Genomic DNA, 21768 nt, shown 5'->3' with positions numbered 1-21768 from the left:
TGTGGCAACTGAGCAGAACACAGGCCGGGCAGCAATCCCCGCGTTCGTTCCTGTGAAAATGCAGCACTCACTAAAACTACGTGAGCAATTATGGCCACGAAAACCGCTGCTCGCACACTAAAAAGGAGGAACTGGAGGCATCCGAAGAAAAGTTGGTCCCAAGCAGCAAAGCATAGGCGAAAAAAAAAAAGTATGGATAGATCATTTCAACGCCTACGAGATTCGTTTCCAATATATCAACAGATGTCCGTTTCCGGCCGATAGTTAACTTGGCTGAGTTTATAAAAAATACCTGTACGAGGCAATTGAGCGAGCGTGGCTGAAGAGAAATTGCATGGTTACGGCAGGACGCTTAAATGCATCGGAGACGTATACAGTGCATAAAACATGTGCAGAGTTCGAAGTATCCCTCGGCTTTTACCTTATTTTGATGTAGCTTTTCATGTCTGTTCTTGTAATACTAGAATTCTTGCAGTCCTTAGACCTTCAAGATATCTGAAATTCTGGCCGGCGCAGCCCCCAATATTTTTTTTTTTTTGTCGCCTGTTGACAGCCAGGTGGTGTTCTTCTGCCACGTCCCAAATAGGTCCATCAATGGCAGGTCTGCGTGTAACAGGACTTGAAAGAAATTTCCTGTTCATCACGCAGATTTCAAACAGCCGAGCGTGGTTTTTACGAACTTCATCAATAAGAGCGTAAATTAGTTATTGGCTTACAAGTCGTGCAAAAATATCCCAGCAAGATCTTTATCTATTCATAGTTCGCCGGAACCTTGTGGCTCACCACAGTAAAGTAGATCAACTACAACAGGATAAACATGACGCCCCAACTTTCGAAATCAATACCTTACCAGCCCTTTTTCCCATCCCCGCCAAGCGATCGAGCAAATGGCAAACAACCATTAGGGTTTCTTGAGCTAGTGGTGTCTAAGCTCTAGTCTTCAGCATCTCGAAGTGGGGTCGTTACTGGTGCCGTCCTAACTGATTTACGTTAGTCCTGAATTCCCTCGCGTATATAACCACTTTTCTAAAACCCACTCCCCCCGATAAGCCAGCTGTGCTTCCCAGAGGCACTTTGCTGATTGGCTTCCGACATAAACATCCCAGCTGCCAGTTGGCGGTGCATCGTTATTGTTTAAAACTGCGATTTCCCTAAGCAGGAAAAAAGAGAGATTTAGTAATAGAGGTTTGAACACGATCCTTCAGACACCATTTTTCTTGATCGTGCAGATCTGCTATCTGTAAAATATTTTCGCAATGAATCCATGTTTGTTGTGGTATATTTTACCCGCGCTTCGAAAAGTCTCCATATACGTTGCTCGTGTTTGGAAGTACAATCTCTATTTCATGCTCTGGGATGTTAGTCGCATGTACGTAAGGCACTTTTTAGAAATAGGCATGTTTTTTTTTTCATGCTCTGTTTTGGAACCAATAATTTCAGGTATAATTTTTTAACAGTCCTAACGAGTACATATCTTTTTATGTAATACCCGTAAAATGTTGCAAAGGTTTTCGGTCTTTGTTTCAGAACAACCCTGTTTGTACAGTTGTGGATGCGTATTTTGGCATAATTGCCTACAAAGCACTGTATCGGTGATTCTTGTTGTATTAAGAACGCGAAATACCTCCGCCGGCTAACCCCCCGATGGTGCTACGCGTTTCCGAAACATGGTATCTCTGCATAGGTTGACAAGGTAGAACACATAGAATTCGGAAAAAGGAATTCTTCTTCTGAACGCCTATACTTACGCTGTGGATCAAAAATGCGGTCGCAGACGGCGTAATAAAGACCGCAAAAGTGGCAACAAAAAATAAAAGAAAGAAAGAAAGAAAACAGCCTTGCTTATTAAGAAGGCGTTTGATCTTATAGAAAAGAGCTGTTTGGAGACCAAGTTTCAGCATCATTTTATTCATTCAACTAGCGAGATAACGTGACAATGGCTGATTCACAGCAAAAAAAAAAAAAAAAAAGGTAAAAGTAAAAGGAAGGGTACAGCATACGAACCTCATGCTGAACGAAAGGCCCTCTTTTTGAAGTCTGCAGGTGTTGCCCAGTGACTAAACGATAAAAAGCGACTGAAATTTGTGTACCATCGGTGAGACGAACAGGTATAAAACAGCGCTGCAGGAAAAAAAAAAAAAAATGAGCAAGGAGAACAAGGCAACGCGTATCGTTCCACAAATGTTCGAAAACACACAGCATCATCGCTTGTTTATAATGGTGTTCTTCTACGGCCCGTTTGCGTGGGGTCTTGCTTTTTCTTAAGCATTTTTTGCCTAGTGAGGGAGCGTACAAACCGGCGCCAGTTGCATGACAGACAACCTCTGGAGCAGACGACGCGCCTAGCTCTCCCAGCGGCCGCGTTGTTTTTGACCAATCGCTGCGCGGCTCTTCCGTCGGTGCGGTCTCGCTGCTCCGCCGACCGGGTGCACTCCCTTTCCTCGCTGCTTGCAACGCCTCGCACGGCTTCGTCGGCGGCGCGGGTTTGAAGAGTGCTGGTTTGGCTGCGTGAAATTGACATTGCAAGCAGCTTCCGCGCACAGTGCTTCGTCCGTGTGGGCCAGTTCGACTCTTGAGCTGTTGTGTGTGTGGTGCTTGATCTCCCGGATTGCCTGCGGTGCCCGGACCGACTCCTCGTCTCCGTCTCTCAACAAGTCGGCTAGGCCTAATTTCTCAGTATCGGCGGCTGCGGCTAGGCAGTATCCCCGTGTGGAGGTAAGGCTCGTAGGCTGCGGCCTCTCTAAAATGATATATATGTGCCAAACTTAGAAAGTAAGCGCTGAAGTCTGCAGTACCGAGTTGAAACAGAAGACCAAAAATAGCTAAAATACACCGGCGATATTCGCCCTTTGATGTTGTCCGTAGAGGCATGTTACGGCGTGTTCTGCTGTCAGTTTAGCCGGCAATTTTCCACACCTCTTGGAAACCTCTCGGACGTTTGTGCCGAATCGTGCGTGCTTTCGGAGAGCAGTGATGCCGTTACTATGATTTGTTACGGGTAAATTGCTTGCATTGACTCGTGCACATTACGTTCCGTCTCCCGCGTTTGGTTCAAATGGGGTGGTCACAGCTTTTCCTGCTTAGCGTCGTGTTCCTGGAAATCGGCGCGTCTCTTATGGAGCGTCACTCCGTGAATACTAACGGACTTTCAGTTTCGCTTCTGAACTCGTCGCAACACCGGCCTTTTTGCGTTAGTTTAGAATGCTGGTTGTTTTGTATTCAACTTTCAGGTTACAAGTGACCCATAATCGCTACTCATTTGCGCCTCTTGAGGAAAGTGGCTACGCGAGCGAACCATTTCTTTTTCTCGAAAAAACAATCAAAGAAACGTTAGGAGCCGTCGATAAAATATTGAAACTGGCTGCGGTTTGTGAATAAATTTTTCTATTTGCGTATTACATCATAGCTGTCTTAAATGGAACATACTAGTTCCTTCTGTGAGCGGCAGTATTGATTGCCTCATTGGAACACGCCAGCCGCGGCAACGCATTTGTAACTGCTTCTGAATTCGACAGAATGTCGCAAGCTGAGGCGGCGACCGCTACATATGCCTGTTAGAATGCCAAAAATTATTCTGTGAAATACGCCGAAGAGTGCGTGCTTGTTTTGTGCATTTCAGAAGCTCTTTGTCACCTGGTCGGTGATCTCCCGTTGTCTGCGTGTTGTGCCGCCTTCGTTCATAAGCTTCGTTTTACTATTTGTGTACAACAGCGTGGCTATGTCCGCTCGACGGTCGCACCGTGCGATCGCGGCGGCCCGCCGGGCTCGATCGGGTGTTCCCGCTGCTTGCGAGACCCAACGCCCTGGGAGGCGTGGTTCATTGATCCACCGTTCCCGTCTTGCTCGAGAGGCGGCGCCACCGCCTTGGTCGACGCTCGTTTGCGCCGGCCACGCCTGGAAATTCGCCCGCCGCCTCGTCACTTGCGATTCGGCACTGCTGACCGCTGTGTACTCCGTCTCATGCGAAGAACGCAAGAATGAGGTCCAGGAAAAGTAAAGCGTTAACGGGCACCTCCTAGTAAGGCCGTTACTTTCTTTTAATAAACGACTACCAGGCTTCCAGCGAACATGTAACCGCGCTTCCGTCGCGGCGCATCGCGTTTCAGAGTTCGAAGTGCTGACATTCACTTTATGCTGCCGGCATATTTCATGCATTTCAGCACGTTGAAAATATATAACGAATTGGGAATAACGCGAGGAGAAAAACGGTCTGTACTGCCTCTGTCATTACAATCACCCGTTTTGATCGAACTGTCGTCGTCCAGTCTAACTGAAAATCGCCTGATCCATCTATTCGAGATTAAGCCGTCATTTCGGCGCACGGTAAAAATAACCAGGTGGGCAAAATTAATCCGGAGCCATACACTACCGGCGTGCCCTGTATAGCGTCGGCGCCTTAAACCCCACAATCAATCAATCAAAATCTCGGGAGTGGGTCCAGGTTTTTTCTGACGTGGGGGGGGGGGGGGGGGGGGGGGGGTGTCAGCTTCTATCAGGGATGATGACGATGAGGATGTGGAGGATAGCAACCTATTTTATTCACCGAAATTTCGGAAAACCAAAAGTACAAGGAACACAAAAACACCATCAACTAACTTCTACCACCTGAGGGCTCATGTTCTTGGAAGTATAAATTCAGAAATTAAGATGGAGGTCATGACATCTGGACCCCCCTCTGGGTCCGCCAGTGGGCGAACCTCTCTAAATCAAAATCGTGCGATTCGAACCAACTAATATTCGAACTGGCCCATTGGTTCAGTCGAAGCGAGGTGTATGTGAATGGGGAGAGCTAATTCGAACTTGAAACGGCTGCGGTTAATCCGAACAAGATGGCCCGTCCGCACAGACTTCCGACCAAGTGCCCAAGTTCGACGCCACACTAGCCGCCATAGCGTCGCGAAGCCGTTACCCCGTGATCATCTGCTGGCTCTGCGTGTGCTTTTTTTTTTTTTTTTTTCTGCTTCGTTGTCAGGACTTGTGGTTCGGAAGTGCGCGCCTGCTGTTCTAGGTTCCTATCTCGAACTGTCCATTGCGGATGCGGTTGTGTGGTTGGTGAATTGCGCTACACCGCTAACGAAACGGACCCCCGCAACTTCGAAGTTCGGTTATTTCGAACAGACTTTCTCTCACCTCGGAGTTCGATTTAACGAGGCTCGACTACATGAATGATACACTGCCAGTGGCAGGTAGCGCGAATTATTTTCCTCTCGCGTACAATGAACTTACTGCTGGGGAGTGCGTGCACGGCAGCATTCCACGTGGCGAACAACCATTAAGAGGGGGGGGGGGGGGGGGGCAATGAGCTGAAGGGCTTACGAAATCGACAGTGTGGCTTGGGAGAGGAAAAAGGAAAGAAAACTTGCGGCATAGCGGGACAATGACGTCAGACATTCTTTGGGGCTCTTACGTCTGCTGTCATGCTTTGAAGGCGGGAGCCTGGTGGCACTTATTAACTCCTTTACCGCTACGTAGTATTCGGGTCTGTCTCTTCGCTTTTGTTTCGTAGTCTTACGGCGCGAGTTACGCCAGAAGCAGGCAGACCGGCGACGCACGCCACAGCTTCCACGGTTCTGTGTGGCTGGTGTGCACCTGTTTTGCTCACGGCCACCACGTTCAGCTACAACTTCTACGTTGACAATTCATAGTTTTGTGAAGCAGGCTGTTAGCCCCTCAAAGCTTCTGACTTTTGGCCAGTCCCCAAATGGGTATGTAATGTTTTACGTGTATCTACGAGGACGTAGAAATTCTACGTTGACAATTCATAGTTTTGTGAAGCAGGCTGTTAGCCCCTCAAAACTTCTGACTTTTGGCCAGTCCCCAAATGGGTATGTAATGTTCTACGTGTATCTACGAGGACGTAGAAAGAACTAAAAATGTGGCATTGAATTGTGGGATGTTCTGGAATAAGTTCCCCTAATAGAAGAGGTAACGGTACTAAAGAAAGCTATTGATGTTTAGCGAGGGCAAATTGCTCCAAGGTCCCCGCACGGGGCACCTTGAGTAATCTTGGTGACGGTACTGGCGATACCGCGGACCCCGAGCCCCCCAACATAAGCTGTGCCCTACCGTGGTGATGTGTTTTTAAGGTGAAGGGTAGAAACCTCTAACGGTGGCCGTCGGAGCCTTGGTCAAGCTCCGGCCGATGGGCTCCCTGCCTGTCTACCAGGCAGGGAGCTCCGGGACCTCTTTGACTACCAGGGTAAGGTCAAAGGAGAAAGTACCCCCGTCTCCCTGCTTTTATACTATGATATATGGCTTCCAAATTTTCCAAATCCAAAGATTGGCCCCCTAAAAGGGGCCGCACCGAAGTATCCTTTCCTCCGTTGCCAACGACGAGTTTCCGAAAGCCGGACAACTATGCTATAGTTCATATCACAAGCTAGCTGCAGCACTGTGGAGGCTACATTGTTGTCCCCCTCAGGGCACCTAACTCATCGCGAAGGAAGCGACAAAAGGCGCCCGGGCCGTGCGGTGCCACTTGCCGAGAGGGGAGAAGGGAGTGTCCTTTCAGGACCCCCTTCACGGCGGATTAGGCGCCCTCAGCGGGCGCACTATTGATAACAATGTAGCCTCCACAGTGCTGCAGCTAGCTTGTGAGATGAACTATAGGTTTTTGGTAATCGAATCTGTTGATGCGTCGAACCCCCTTGCCACAAAGTCTGTCTTCCTGATCTCCAAATTTCTTGAGGGCATTGTTGGTCAGTCCTACAAAGCCAAAAAACTCAGAACAGGAGAAGTTCTTGTAGAAGTTAATAACAAGCAACAAGCTACAAATCTCTTGACTCAAACTCGCATCGCAGATCTCGACATCAGGGTCACACCCCACCGCAGCCTTAATAGCTCCCAGGGTGTGATCTCTGAGTCAGATCTAATGAATGAAACTGACACCGATCTGTTGGAAGGCCTTAAGGACCAAGGTGTGACAGCAGTGAGGCGTATCATGATTCGTAGAGATAACAAGGAAATCCTAACAAAACATGTAATATTGACTTTTGACCATTCTACAGTTCCTGAATCAGTACATGCAGGTTTCATTCATTGCCCCGTCAGGCCATACATCCCCAACCCCCGCCGGTGTTTTAAATGCCAGCGGTTTGGGCATGGCACTACCGCCTGCCGTGGTCGACTAACATGCGCCAAGTGCGCACAACACGATCATCCATCAGACAACTGCCCATCGCAAACCCTCATGTGTGCTAACTGCCAGGGGCCCCACGGGGCCTACTCTAGAACATGCGAGAAATTCAAACAGGAGAAGGAGATCATCAAGGTGAAAGTCACTGAGAACCTTACCTTCCCAGAGGCGCGAAAGAGGTTCGCCTTTTTCCCCCTGGGGAGGTACGCCGACGCAGCTCGCCGGGGGGCGGAGCGGCGTCTCGTTTCCACAGGGACCCAGTTCAGCGAGTCTGACCTGGTCCCTCCCCCGCCCCCCCCCTGGGTTGCCTCTGGCAGCCCAACCCGCCATCACGCCGCTTGCTGAGGCAGCAGCGGTTGTGGTGGCAACCTCTTCCGTCGGGACCGGTGCCGCTCCCGCCTCTGTCTCCCCATCCTCCAGTGCGTTGGAGGGTACCGAGGTGATGGACACCATGGGCCCCACACCGGTTCCCACCGCCACAGCACCGCCCGGGCCACCTCTGGCGCCCCGGACGCCCTCGGCGGTGGCGGCTCAAACGAAGGGCTCCCGAGGGGGGGCCAAGTCCGGGGGGCCCGGTTCGTCGGGCACCCCTCGGACATCCGACGACGACATGGATGTCGGGCCGTTCCTGCCTGCAACGCAGCGCAAGGAACGCGTCCCGACGCCAAAGCCTCCCGACAAGCCAAAAAAGACGAGAGTCACAGCCCCGAAAGACGACACATAAACAAACACACACACTCCAGTAGCTCCAACACTAAATAATGGGAAGAGAAAACATAATTCAATGGAACTGTAGAGGCCTTCTTAAAAATCTTGACGATGTATACGAAATACTGCATGCTAATCAGCCAAGTGTAATGTGTGTTCAGGAAACACATTTGAATTCTAAACACACAAATTTCCTGAATAGTTACCTGGTATACAGGAAAGACAGGGATGGCTGCACACACTCTTCTGGTGGTGTGGCCATAATCGTCCGGAAATCCTTAGCATGCCACCCTGTCACTTTAAACACTATCCTTGAGGCTGTAGCAATACGCTTAATAATATTTAATAGGTTGATAACGGTATGCTCCATTTACATTCCTCCTGATTTTGCACTTCTGAGCTCTGATTTCGAGGTGTTGGTTGACCAGCTGCCCGAACCATACATACTAACAGGCGACCTTAATGCGCACAACTCTCTTTGGGGCTCCTCCAGAACGGATGCCCGCGGTCGCCTGATAGAGAAGTTTCTTACATCCACCGGAGCATGCCTTTTCAACAAAAAACAGCCTACATACCATAACTTAGGACACAATACATACTCGCATCTTGACTTGGCGATTGGTTCCGCAGTTCTCTTTCCATGTCTTGAGTGGGGTGTGGGCACAGACCCTAAAGGCCCATGCAGTCCATCTTCCCATAACAGGTTTAATGAATCAAAAGCAAACTGGAGCACATTCACAGAAACATCTAAACTACACCACACAACCATAAAACACCTACACGTGGAGGAAGCAGCCCAACTCGTCATGGCACACATACTCGACGCCGCCGAAAAGTCTATGCCCCAGGCCTCCAGTGCATCCCGCAACCCAAGGAGGCCCTGGTGGAACGAGGACTGTAGGCGGGCGCGAGAGGCCCAGAACAAGGCGTGGGGTGTCCTTCGCAGGTACCCCACGTCGGCTAACTTAATTTCTTTTAAAAGAGCAAAGGCCTTGGGAAAGCGCGTGCGCCATGAAGCAGAACGGGATAGTTGGCGCTCCTTCATAACATCCGTAAATTCATACACAGACACACGCAAGGTATGGACACGAATACGTAAACTTAAAGGACAGCATACACATAGCCTGCCCTTGGTCAGCACGACTGGGGACACACTAGAAGATCAGGCTAACACACTTGCACAACACTTTCAACACGTGTCAAGCTCTGCACACTACACAAACACTTTCCTGAAACATAAAGCCTCTTGTGAAAAGAAGTCCCTACGCGACAACAACAAATCGCAGACTTCTTACAACTCCCTGTTTTCACTACATGAGCTGAGGGCTGCTCTAAGCATGTGTAAACCCTCAGCTCCAGGCCCAGACAACATTGCATATACAATAATACAGCACTTACACGCTGACACTCTTGTAACACTCCTTCACCTTTACAACAAGATATTTCTTTCGGGGCACATTCCAAAGTCTTGGAGGGAGGCTACAGTTGTAGCATTCTTGAAAGAAGGGAAGGACCCTTCCTCTCCTGCTAGCTATCGACCCATTGCCCTGACCAGCTGCCTGTGCAAGCTTCTCGAGAAGATGATAAATCGCAGGCTCGTGTACTTCCTTGAGTACAACGGTCTTCTCGAGAGCTGCCAGGCAGGCTTCAGGGCGGGGCGATCAACGAACGATCAACTTGTAGCTCTTGAAACATATATAAAGGATGCCTTTGTGCATAAACAATTTTGTCTTACGGTGTTTTTCGACATAGAGAAAGCCTATGACACCGCTTGGCGGTACGGTATCCTCAGTGACCTAAAGTCAATCGGTGTTGCGGGCAACATGTTGAACATCCTTTGTAGTTATATGTCGGAGAGAACCTTTCGCGTCAGAGTTGGTTGTGCACTGTCAAATGTTCACGTGCAAGAAAATGGCGTGCCGCAAGGTGGAGTGTTGAGCTGCACTCTCTTCATAGTAAAAATGAACTCTCTTGGAAAGGCACTGCCACCTACAATCTCTTATTCTATGTATGTAGATGACGTGCAGATATCCTTTAAATCGTGTAACCTGTCCATCTGCGAACGTCAAGTCCAGCTCGGCGTCAAGAAACTTGCCAGCTGGGCTGACAAGAATGGCTTTAATCTTAATCCCGCGAAGAGCTCTTGTGTTCTGTTCTCCAGGAGGCGTGGCGTCCACCCGGACCCAGACATCACTCTTGCGAATGTGCCAATTCCTGTGAACGAGGAGCACAAGTTTTTAGGTATTTTATTCGACGAAAAACTTACATTCATCCCACGTATCAGACAGCTCAAATGCAAATGCTTAAAAACAATGAATATTCTTAAGGTCCTCTCACATCAATCTTATGGGGCCGACAAACAACTCCTGCTGCGCCTGTACACAGCGTTGGTGGCGTCTCGGCTCGACTACGGCAGTGTCGTGTATGGGTCGGCTACAAAAACAGCACTGAAAATGCTCGACCCAGTGCTGCATCTTGGCCTTCGCCTCTCATGTGGCGCATTTCGCACTAGCCCTGTTGAAAGTCTTTATGTCGAGTGCGACAAATGGTGCCTAGGGCATCAGCGGGAGTATGTTGACCTGTTGTATGCATCCAAGATCATGTCTCTGACCAACCATCCTTTTAATCCCATCATGAACGATACATCAAATTTACAACTCTTTTTAAACAGGCCATCTATTCCCTTACCGTTCCCTCTCAGAGTTAGGGAGGAGGCTTCTGCACTCCATGTCCCCCTTTCAGACACGCACAAGACACCCATTCATAATTTCATCGCACCATGGCATCTTCGTCCTGTAACATGCGACCTGTCATTCATTCATGTAGAAAAAAATAGGGTACCCAGGAATGCAATTCTGCAGCACTTCCTGTTCCTGCAGGACAAGTACAGGTGCGCAGAATTCTATAGCGACGCGTCCAAAACTAATTCTACTGTCTCTTGTGCAGCGCACGGACCAAATTTTAGAGTTATCAAAACAATGAATTTTCACAGCAGTATTTACACGGCAGAAGCGTATGGCATTTTACTCGTGTCAAATCACATCCTCGAACATAAGCTTCAAAAGTCCATCGTCTACACAGATTCTCTAAGCGTTGTGCAGGCATTGTCATCAGGAAGGTCGTCAAAAAACTATGTAATCAATGTTCTTTTAAAGGTCATAATGACTGCATATGCTTCAGATTTAGAAATAACCATATGCTGGGTACCAGGTCACTGTGGGATCCCTGGCAATGAGACCGCTGATCAAATGGCTAGTGCGGCTGCTCTCATGACCACAGTTGACATAACAACAGTACCTTACACCGACCTAAAGACACACATCAGACGACAGCTTCGTAACACATGGCAACTACACTGGAGTCAACAAACAGACAACAAACTACACGTAATAAAACCACAACTGGGACGCTACATAACTGACTCACACAACAGATACACTGAAGTTGCCCTGGCTAGGCTGCGGGTAGGCCACACACATGCGACGCACTCCCACCTGCTCACTGGAACTTCGGGACCCACGTGTAGCAGGTGTGGAAAGGACCTATCCGTAGTCCACATACTAATCACATGCAAGGCACTTGACACAACACGACACAAACATTTCCCTGAATTATACAGACGACACATCCCTTTGCACCCATCATATTTTTTAGCTGACGAACCCATGTTTTCTAGTCAGCGTGTTTTTAAGTTTTTAGCTGAGGTGAACTTTCTGCAGCTCTTGTCATATCACGTGTAATCATCCTGGCTCTATACACCAGCCATCTCCATTGTCTTTTGTTTAGCATCACTTTTACTTTAAGTCCATGTTTTAGTATGTACGGTCTCATCACAATTCAGTAACTTCTTCGTTGGCGCTCTTTGCCCATAGTCGGCCTTGCGCCAATAAAACCCAACTATCATCATATCATCAAATTGCTCCAAGGTACCCGCCGTGGTGGCTCAGTGGCTAAGGCGTTGCGCTGCTGAGCACGAGGTCGCGGGTTCGATTCCTGGCCGCGGCGACCGCTTTTCTGATGGAGGCGAAAAGCAAAAACGCCCGTGTGCAGGGTGTTACGATTCTGCGCGCTGCAACCATGTTCGCGCGTCCTGCAAGTTGCGAGTGCAAGCCTGCCTGGCACAGATCAGCATGCGGCAGAACGACCGGATCGCGGCCGCCTCGCTGGCAGCGTGGTTCAAACTTTGGCCTGCAGATGCGGCGTGCACCGACTTGCCCGGAGGACGCGGACGCCGCAGCCCCCCTCTCTCTCAGGCTGAACGAGCGCCGCTACTACCGACCCCTCACTAACTCTGGAAAGAGCGTTGTGTGTGCCTGTACTGTGTTCGCACCGTGTGCAAAAGCCAAAGGGAACGCTTGTTTGACCGTTCGCGCTTTGGGAATAAATACGCGTGGCCCCGAGTGCAGAACCGCATTCGTTTTGGAGCAGCGAATCCACACTGTCGCTCTGCTCGAATCCTGTACTGTAACATCGCCCGGAAGGGTATTGTTCTTCGAATTGCTTCAGTTCATTTCTCGCCCTGAAGTAAACCAGTTAAATTTGCCTTCGGATTCTTGTCGTCATCACCAAGGCCAGCGACTTTTGCTGGCCGCTCGACCACCACGCTGCCATGACGGAGGCAGCGGAACCCGGTTCGGGGTCGCCTTCCCGTATAAGGGCGAAATTCAGAGCTGAATGGGAGTGACTGCTATTGGTTTGCCAGTGGCCACGTAGCCAGCTCCCGCGGCCGTGAGGAAAGTAGAAGCGAGAAAGCGGTTGGCAAGCGTACAGTGTAAGGGACGGAATCTTGCTTGGGCCGTTTATTAGCGCGAAGGAAAACGTCGTCGTTTGGACAATGGCGTGCGTGCGCTTCGCTGTAAGGGGAGGGGGTGGGGGGATGGTGTACAGGAATGCATGACGGGGACCGCCGGTGCTTGCATCCGCTGAATATCAAACGGGGCTGGTAATAGCTGTCCGAGATACTGGCCTTTCCGGGACACGACAACGACGACGACGTCGATTTGTCCGACTGTAAACGGTCAGACTTTGAAGTGGCTGTATGCCGGGGAGGGCTTACGTGGGTAGGCAAAATTGCGTACACTTGATCGCCCCGCGTCGGCGGCAGTTTACGATAAGCACGCATCTTCTTTCGGAGGCAGTCTCGTGGGTTGCGCCATAAACGGGTCACCGAGCGCGTTTTCGCAACCCCGCGCGGCAGCGATCGGGGGCCATTGGGGATCCTTGGTGAATAATCGGGGCTCGTAAAGCACACGCATCGGCCCAAAACAAGTGGGCGGCTGCAGTTCTAGAGTCGTTGCAGCATCGGAGTCTCGTCCGCCCAACGAGCGCACCTTGTTGGACCTCTAATGGTTATGGCCTCGCAGGCGGCGCTAATTCTTTACGGTTAACGAGCAGCAGCCCTTCTTGTTCCCAGTGCAGCGGGAGAAGGGCCCCCCTCGACCTTTTGGCGACAGCGGCGGACGCGACAGAGCAGCGGATTAGCGGCTCATGAAACTGCAGCCGCACCTCGTTTCATTACTCTCGTTCTCTCCACGCTGTTCGCGCGCCTAATGGGGCCTCGCCCATTTTACCACCTGCTCTTCGCCGGCAACTTTCTAAACCTGTTTCGTGAAAGTCGGTAGTGACCAAATGAGCCTTGTAACGAAGCTGTTGCACTTCTGCACTCCTTACGGCGCCTGGATGTAAACAAGTCGCTTCCCGCCGGTTCGATATTATGTGGTCGATGCTGTGACGACCCGAGACATTTCCTCGTTTAGCTTTGTGCTCAGGCCTGGTTTGTGTAGGACCCTATTCACATTGGCGGCGTTGTGTGTTTCGGCAGTGGGGTGCGTGTGCACGAGCGGACGGCCGCCAGGCGCCGGTGTGGCCCTCGCGTGTCGGCGCCGACGCGTGAACGGGAAACGCGCATCGATCGCAGCGAAGGCCAGCGCAGCATATGCGTGCGCCAGGTGTAATGGATCGTTCAGCCGTCGGTCTGGTCGATTCTTTGCCTAACCAGTGCCAACGTCTTCGTTCGCTACTGTACTTCACCTGTAGTTTTGTAAATGAACTCTCGATGAGAAAAACACCGCACACGCTTACTATTCGGCGTAATGTTCATCCTAGCCCTTTCTCTAAAGCAACGTATTTAGTTCAAAGGTCCGCCTCGCAAACAACTGGGACGTTCGCGAGCTTTTCTCCACCCAAGGAGAAACTTGTTCCTCTTGGCTAACGGCAGTTCTTCCGTAGCAAGGCCCCAGGCTCATAGTGGAGCGTGTACAAAGCGGCAGCAGAAGGCAATGCGAACGACGTGATGCGAAGGCGAGCTCGTCCAGCCCCGCTTCGCCCCGGGCGGCGGTCGCACACTTTCGCCCAGCTTCTTCCCTCCTGCCCCGTTCCCACGATCGGCGCGTCGGCGCCGCTTCACCCGACGCCAGCTCGCCAAGGTGAAGACGCCAGTGCGAGCACGCAAATGGGACCGAGAAGCCTGGTGGGGTCGGCCGGACTGGTTATGCTCGGCGGACGCGCTTGGTAGTCAGGGCGCGTTCTTCTTGTTCGTTTTTTTTTTCCCTTCACTTCCTTGGCTGCTCTTTCTGCGGCCTTGCAAGGTCGCCCCGGTTCTTTCGAGGCGGCCGGATCGAAGCGGGAGAGCTGCAAGTGGAATGCACGGCCAAGGAATCCATCTCTCCCTGACTTAACGGGGCTAATCGTTGCCGGCGCGCTTTCTCTCTCTCTCTCTCTCTCCCCCGCTTCTTTTTCCGCAGCGCCCTTTGACGCGTATGGATTCCTGCGCTTGGGTAATGAAGGAGACGCGGCCTCTGGAAGCGTCCGCATGGATTGGCGTGCCTCGCATAGCTCGATTCGAGTCGGCGCCGGTGGCTGCTAGCGCTCGTGGAGGTGAGAGAGCCAAGTGCAAGTCGATGGGTGCTCGAACAGTGCCTCCGTTCCACGGCCGGCCGGAGCCCTCCTTGCGAATGGTTGGGAACGGGCAGGGAGCTCTCTGCACGCACGGGGCTAAAGAGGGTGGTACAGCGGAAGAGTGGCCTCCTGGGGAGGAGTTCAGAGTCCGCCCAACACTCAGTGCGGCAGGCCTACATCTGCTCAACGGTGCGCCGCGAACAGACGTTGCTTTGGCGCTGCACCTTAAATGGCCGCATGTTTGGTTGCCTAGCGATCAGTGCGGTCGGCAGTTTGAATGAACGTTTCCTTTGGCGGAAAGTACCAGTGAAGCATATACGCGCTGCGTGGTGGCTCGGCGCAGCGACCTCCGTATTGCAGCTGCTATAACCATGCCTCGTAGCGTTGACCCGCCGCCTCAATCGTGCACTGTTACATGTATGCGGACGTCGTGATTAGATGATGCTGGACGCGAATGCCCTGCGGATGCGCAGGCTGGCAGCGGCAAGAGCGGCCGCCGGCTCGCCATTCCATTACCGGCATTTCCGCGGTGTTAGGCGCTCCAGACTTCGCCGGGCAGCACGCGCGCCCTCTGCTGCGTTTGGTTTCTTCCCGGGAGGCGATTTAAGTGGGTCCTTAGACAGATAATTGGGTCAGTGTGCGAGCGCGTTTTGGTTGCCGTCTCGGCGAGTTTAATGAGAAACGCGCGCGGACGTGTTTGCATGTGCTTGCGCGGAGCTGTGACGCCGTATTCGAGCGCATGGTTGCGGAAGGCCGGTCAGCCAGATGCGCCTTCGAGAAACGAATCAGTGCCCGAAGGAAGCGCCGCACGCAAGTATTCCAACGTACTGTGAACCCTGGTGATAGCGAAGTCGCTTTATTCGAAGTCTCGCTTGAAGTTCTTACGGTCCCAACTGCAGATCGCCGGGAGAAAGGGAGAGGCAGACCGGTTTGGTATTTGCGCGCTCCGTGCACGGCGAGCAAGGTGTCACCGCCTGTAACGAAGCGTCGCTTATAACAAAGCCCCGTCCCTTGGTTGTAACCTGGCAGCACGTCGGCTGGACGCCGCACGAGACCCATCTGTACGACGACAGGTGCCCCGCTTATCCCAGTACTTCCTCTGCTGCTGTCATCGGAGCACACACATGTTTGTGAGCAGAGTGTTTTTGTGGCTTCCTTGTCCTCGTTAGCTGCACAGCGAAGTGACGGTGCAGGCTGGGAGAGAGTGAAGGCGCCGTGGGTTGCCTACTGACGCGTCGATCATTCCCTCGTCGTTCGGTTCAGCTGGACACGCCCTCGTTGGTGACGTAAACCGGACCGACTGTGGTGGTGTTACCGCCAACAGTTCTCAGGCCGTGCCTCATGGGAGGCGTTTTCCCCGCTCCTGCAGGAGCGCCCGCTGTCTCCTCCACGTTTCTCTCCGTCTGCCGCCACTGCAGGAGTTGGCCTGTCACCAGCGCCTGTCGTAGGGTCTCTCTGCCGGCCTGCAGTTCTTTTTTTTTTTTTTTTTTTTCAACTGCCGCTGTCTTGTTCTCGTCTGCGGCTACAATAGGCGGGTCCCCCGGGTCCGGCGCTGTCACCTCGTCCTTTCGCCCCTGGCTCGTCCAAGTGGAAGGAAGACGAGGAGAAAGGAGCCACCGAATCCCTCGGGAAGGTTCGCCCACCGCGCTTCCCAGTGACACCGTCGACAAAACAGTGCAATGCTCTCAGGGTCGACTGTCTTGTTTGGGTTGAAAACCCGCAGCGGTGGCATGACAGCAGCGACTACTCGTCACTCTACGGCATTACGCTCGTCGACTGCTGTGTCTATAAGGCGTTGTGCTGCTCAGCCCTACGTCGTGGGTTCAATTTCCCGGCCGCGGCGGCTGCTTTTCTGACGGTTCGAGGTTTCGGCGCGCGTTAAAAACCTGCAGGGGAAAAAAATTAATCCGGAGCCCTCCACTTCGGCGTGCCCATAGCCCATGTGTTGCTTCGGTTTTTTTTTGTTTTTTTTTTTTTCTGCTCAGCGGCAGAGGCGTGATACTAGTGGGTGGCGGGTTGGAGCACGTGTATCGTCGAACAAAAGCGAACGTTTTCATGTTCGTCTAATCAACTTTCCTCATCATCAACTCATACCCCTTATCTATGCCCTGTGGCAAAATAAACGCCCCAAAAAACTTACACCATCTTCCCGTGGGGAACCCTGATGAGGATGCGAAGCATCATGGCGGTTCCGTGTGGTTCCATTGTGTTGCCGTTATGTTGAGTGGTCTGGTGTTTAGTAGCGCCAGAGGGAATTCCGCGTCCGGGTCCGCTCACCTTGCGACGGCCACTAAAAGCGCTGCTATCGTAGAAGTATGCGCCACACCTTCAGCATATGGAAAAGCTCATAAAAATAGTAAAAACGTCCTTCATCTTGCCACAGTAATAGCTTAGCGTGTTGCTGCCGGCCGCCGCCGAGCTTTTTTCGTGGTTAAGCTACGTGCACACTAGCGTCGAACTTTCCGTGCTACCATGCCGACGTCCACCAGCGGCGTCGCGACGCCGCTGACGGCCGTCGGCAAGGTAGCACGGAAAGTTCGACGCTAGTGTGCACGTAGCTTTACAGAAGGGAGCGGCTCGGCCTGCTTGCGCTGTGCGTTCTTCTCCTTCCTCCTCCTGGCTTGCTCCGACGCCTGTGTTGAAGCCGTCCTCAATCCGGACCCGGGTTCCTGTCGTGGCAATACCTTGATGCCAATCCCCCCCTGATGTTTTCCTAGCAGTGCACTTGCGTTTTAAGGTGAAGCCGACCTTAAGGCAATCAGTGTAGGATTTTGCAAGATGGCTTTCTCGCATTGAAGGGGGAATGTAATAATGTACAGAAAACGGCTGTACCTCTCGTTTTATTAAAACTGTCCGGAAACCAATTATGTGACAATTGGCCGCCAAGACGAAGTTTAATTTACGTTTCAAAATTACGTAGTTCAAAGTGAAGTAGTAGACATAGGAATTCTCGTCCGCTGTCAATGCATGGTCTTCTACGGGAGGGAGGCCACGGGCGTCTACAGCCACGTGTTTGTCAGCTGGAACAAAGCTCGAGTTTTCCCAAGTTTCATTCGCGTAATTAACTAGCAAGTATGCTCAATCGCCAATTACTACCAGATGGGTTTGGTTCCGTGCACTCCTTGGCTTGGACGATGCTTCGGTCAAATCATATTGCCGGTGACGATGAGGTTCGGCTGGTCATCCTTTTCAGAGAGGAAGGGCACTGTATTTTTTCTTTATGATTACCCTTTCGCGATTGATTCTTTTCGTCGTTTTTCGGGAGGATGTTTAATCGCAAAAGAAAATTGTGTTTGACAGTTAATTCACGCGAGCTATGAATTTCGATAAAAAGAAGCCTGCTAGAGAGACCATGAACTAATATCGCCAGCCAGAAATTGCCACCATTAGCCTTAGGTCGCCTAACCTGGCATTAGGTCACACACCATGTACATTACGAGCAGATAATATGGCTTAAAATGCACAAACAAAAGAGGCTTGCCGGTAAAAAAAATAGGTTTAGTCAGACAACTGCAGGTATTTATCAAGATAGCGCGCACTAGCGAAGTGCCGGTATTGACTGTCCGATTTTAAGCCTTCATAATTAACAATCATGGGCTACAGGCACGAATAGGACGGGCATTAAAGCACAAGAAACAGTTCTAAAGTTGCTCTCAAATAGCAGGAATAAGATCTCTGTACTGAAGGGATCGATACTGCAATGCTCTCGAGCTGAGAGCAGCAGTATTGGAAATAAATAAACGCGTCCTTTTTTTAACGTAGAATACGCTCGTAAAATTACCGATTTTTTTTTAACCTTACCACATATGCGCGCATCATTGGTAGTGCATGTTGCGCAGAGGATTAGACAGACAAGGAAATTCGGCGAAATGCAGAAATGGGGGTCTTAGTACTAGCAAAGTAGCGCTCTAGTTCCCGGTAGATACCCCAAATAATGTATTTACAGAAGGTCACAATTTCAGCGTTAATTTTGGTGACAGCGGACTAGAGGCATATGCTGGCGTCATAGTTCACGTCATAATTGTTATATTTATCATCGTGAATGTATTCGGTGTGTCTCGGCTGTGGTCTGGGGGCAAGAAAGCTTGGCACACCAATTTTCCTCCCACGCATGGGCAAAAGTATAGCGGGCGAAACGATAGTTGTCGATATGAGCTCAACGTGCTCAAGCAATGTTATAGACCGTGCGAGGTTTTCCAGGATAGATCAGGTTAGTGTGGCCTGAAACAGAAATCGGACGTTCTCTTGCACTTTAATATTCACTCCTTTCTGCTAATCTTTAAAAAAAGCGGTCACCACACGCCAGTAATTTCAGCATTTGCCTTCTTTTCTTTGACAAAAAGCCCTGTTTAGGAGTGTGCGCGTTTCCATAACAAAGTTTTTCTTCAGTCTGGTTACAACACGGGAGGGAGGAGATTTCAATCGAAGCCATAGAATCCCGGACTAAGGATGCCTTCCACGAGGGGAGGCCTATAACATCAGCCTCTGATCAATAAAAATTCTCTCTCTCTCTCTCTCTCTCTCTCTCTCATAAAACCAACTCAGACCGAGAAAATGCATGTCTCCCTTTCCGAAGTAGCCAGACCATTGCACGAAATTTCGCCTATGTCTATGCACACAGCAACAAAATCGTTCGTTACTCAAAGATAAGACGAATTCAATTCTATGCGTCACACTTTTCTGCCTTAAGTATAACTTGCTTTTCGGGCCGATAACTTCGCTGCAAGGTGCCCTTTCGCTCTAAGTGGTTGCTCTTGACGCCCGTCGAGGTGTCGGCAGGCAAGGGTTATCCTTGAGTGAGCTTTGTAAACGTCAGGAAGCCTGCTCAGGCCGATTTCCCCGTCGCCCCCTCATTGTGGGAGCGTGTTTCTCAACATAGGCTTGATATTTTGGGACGGCAGGGACGTAGGCGTTTTCTCCCTCACTTCTTCAAGGAGGCGTTTTCTCCCCCGCTTTAAGGGGCACCGTCGAAGTGTTTTCTTTTGATGGATGGACGGCACGGATGGTGCCGGGTGGAGAGGACAGGGAGCGGGGGATCAGACCGCCCACACCCAAGATCGGCACTACCCAATGGATCAGTTGCAGTGTAATCTGGGTTAAGTAACGAAGTGGTATCCCTCTGCGCCCACTTGGCCCGCTCTGCGCTATCATTTCGCGTCGCCGAACCGTAATGACGAATTTAGCGTGCTCCCGTTCACGTTTCCGCGTTGCCGCTTCGATTGACCATCACTGCACAGACGCGCCTGTTTGTACGTGACGCCCGGTTCAGGGGTGAAGAACCCCCACAAGTTAATCCGGCACCATGGCGAACAAATGAGGATCTTCGATTTGAGGCCCATATATTGCGGGCGAAACCGAAGGCGTCGCGTGTAGCACCACCGACTCGGTTCACGGCGCTGCGAAAAGTGTTGTTTCTATTCCAAGGCGGCCTGCGAAGCCGAGTCAGTGGAAGCGGGGTTGGTGCGCTGGGCGTGCACGTAAGGACGCAGTATCGCGGCGAGGCACGAGCGCTGAGAGCCCCGCTATATAGATTCGCGATCGATGAGGATCAGCGGCGCCACTTTTCAATCGCGTTCTCTGCCGCGGTGATTCTCGGGCAGCGAAAAGCGGCCGGCAGCGTTCTTCCTCCCCGCCGGCATTCGTGGATCGGCAATATTGAGCGGCCGTCTCCTTCGAGGATCATGGCATCCCTTTTTCGGCGTAGCCACCGCTGCTTCTGCGGCTTTCGGTGTTTTCAAAGCCCTCGGTGTTGCTGTTGCGCCAGATCCTGGCAGTGGCGAGGCAGGTATGTGAACGGGCATATTTCTATGGGAGCCACGCAGCGTGGGTGTTTGTGTTGCGCGTTCCATGTGGGTCCGCTTCTCCTTTCTTCACTTTCTTGCGGGGGTACACCCTGTTCGTCCTCGTGGCGCTGAAGAAGGGGGGAAAGAGCGCGCTGAAACATTTTCTTCATGAGGGCTTTTTTTTTTGGAACATCTGAAACCCTTTTAGAACGTGGTCACTAAGCGTGTCCAAATATTCCTGCGTACAATGGAGCCACCTCCCCGCCGCCATCGCATCCATTACTGATACAGCGCTTTTCAAAACTGCTGTACATAACACCTATTGCTTGTAGGATGTCATGGGGGATTGTGTATTGTTTTGCTGTTGTGTAAACAGTGTACATTCATTGTTGTCATACGCGCATCTGAACCATTCCACTGTCGTAAAAACTGCACATTGTATTCTCTTAAGTTTACCACTCCTTTGTGTTGTGCCCTTTGGGCCCTGAAAGTATCTGTAATAAATAAATAAATAAATAAATAAATAAATAAATGAATGAATGAATGAATGAATGAATGAATGAATAAATAAATATATAAAGTGGCCACAAAATTTCCGAGCCAAATACCGTAGGAACGCGCTCGAGACTATTTCCCGGCGTTCTTCGAAGTCCGGACATCTTTTGTGGCCTTAAAGGGACACTGAAGTGAATTTGGCAAGCTCCTGCTCTTGCTTGCACTGCGTAGACTGGCTCAAGTAAACGCACCTTTCAACGTTTATACGGGCGATAAGGCGGTATTTATTTTATAAAGCCTGAAAGAAGAAACAATAGCATGCGCGGTTTGTGGCGGCCGCACCAACTAACAGCGGTGACGTCAGGTAAAGGTGCTACGTGATTGGACGATGTCCAAGATTAGAATTCAAACCAGTTCCGGTTTCGGTTCTATGAAACAACATGCTTGGCATGGGCATATCTCAATAATCGCCATACCGCGCTTCTGCCATGTTGTCGGCTGTAGGATGCGTCAGATAAGCCTACCAGCTCGGCTTGGAATCGTAGCAATCACTAGCCGAGGCGTACGCAGTGAATGAACGCCCTCCGCGTCACCGCAGACGCTCAAATGCAGTGCGCTTTTCTCCCACCTTTGGAGCTTGCCTGGCTCGTGCCTGTATCGTAAGAGGCGTGTTCGCATACGCTGATTCGGGACTGTGCCCGTAAGCGGTCGGTGCTTATGGCAACGGCACGCGAACGAGAACTCGCCTGT

At 51.0% G+C, this 21768-nt stretch overlaps 1 protein-coding gene across 4 annotated transcripts in view; it reads left to right on the top strand.

The window, feature by feature from the left end:
• Positions 1-2441: 2441 nt before the first annotated feature.
• The window catches only part of Plexa (plexin A), a 380874-nt gene continuing 361547 nt past the window's right edge, over positions 2442-21768 (top strand). For all 4 annotated transcript variants that reach the window (XM_077685386.1, XM_077685384.1, XM_077685388.1 and 1 more), the window contains exon 1: positions 2442-2715. The gene's annotated coding sequence lies outside the window, so the exon portion shown is untranslated. The remainder of the gene's footprint in view (positions 2716-21768) is intronic.

This window comes from Haemaphysalis longicornis, unplaced genomic scaffold (genome assembly GCF_048455015.1).
Source record: "Haemaphysalis longicornis isolate Haplotype H1 unplaced genomic scaffold, Haemaphysalis longicornis Haplotype H1 scaffold_9, whole genome shotgun sequence".
Classification (NCBI taxonomy): Eukaryota; Metazoa; Arthropoda; class Arachnida; order Ixodida; family Ixodidae; genus Haemaphysalis; species Haemaphysalis longicornis.
The sequence above is the reverse complement of the archived record's forward strand: the minus strand, read 5'-3'. Positions and strand labels throughout refer to the sequence as shown.